The following is a 1305-nucleotide window of genomic DNA, read 5'->3' on the forward strand; positions in this document are numbered from 1 at the left end:
TTAGGAAAGAGCTCCTGCAGGGAAAAAAAAAAAAAAAAAAAAAGATGAGATCATATTGAAATTATTGATATGATATATCAAAATAATGTGTAAAGTAGTCTTGGTAAGTGGTTACACTACTGACATTTCAAAACAGGATTTATAATCATTAGACTCCACAGGAAATGTATGCTGATCATTTTTGACCCACTTATGGAAACGTGGGGTAGTGATACAAAAGATTAATTTTCTTAAAAGTACAAAAAGTTAATAAAATATTTGAATGGGACAGGATCACAAACAAGATTTTTGAGGAAAAGCAAGAACATGAAAAGATGAAATATTTTCATCGGAGAGATTGGGGAAAAAAATGAGTCATTTTTGACCCACTTTGACCCACCCACCCAAGCATTAAAAGCTGCATCATATATTTTTATACATTTTACCACCAAAACTGAGAAAAATAAGTCGACTCAGTTTCTCAGGACAGAGTAGAGAAATTACTGACTAGGTTTAGTTATTTAATGTGATAAATCATCTGAAAAACTTTAAACTTAGAGGGAACGCTGATTTCAAGTGCTTACCTAATGTTTTTTTTTCCCCTTTAATTTTATTTTTGAAAATGTTTATTTATGTAAGTATGTTTTAAAAAGTATTTCAAGATGTAACTTATGAATAGACTTTGAGGAATTTGCACTTGATCTGCACTCCAGATAATAATGAAAAAAAATAAATAAATAAAAAAAAATAACACAAGATAAAATTAGGGCTCAACAGACATAACATTTTCAAACCCAGCTGATGCCCCTGTACTATTACTGTTAGTTTTATTTATTCATTTAGTTTTATTCATTTATTTATTATTTTAACATCCTGAGGAACAGCAGCTTTTTGTTCATAAATGCTGACTCACCTGTCATCGTCGGAAATGTGAAATCTTCGTCCTTAAAATCGCCTCAAAATATTTTAGCATTATTGATATCATTATTTTTGTTGACAACCATTAAAATTATCATTAAAATAATTAAAATAATATATTCCACTGTAAAATATTTTAACCACTTTTCAAACCTTACTCATATACATCTGCTTACATGTGATTTATTGTTGTTGTTATTATTATTATATTTTATTTATTTATTTGGCCGGCTGTTTTCATCATTTTAACATGAATTTACTTGTTCATCACAGCACTTTGCACCCGTTTCATGCCGTCTGTTTATCCGGGACACTGCTACTCATTTCCCCGCCTACTTCTCTCAAGACGCTTCTGTGATTGGTCCGCAGACTTGCCAATCTATTCCCTGCGCCAATGGGGGATAAGAC

The sequence above is a fragment of the Myripristis murdjan genome, chromosome 8 (genome assembly GCF_902150065.1).
Source record: "Myripristis murdjan chromosome 8, fMyrMur1.1, whole genome shotgun sequence".
Lineage (NCBI taxonomy): Eukaryota > Metazoa > Chordata > Actinopteri > Holocentriformes > Holocentridae > Myripristis > Myripristis murdjan.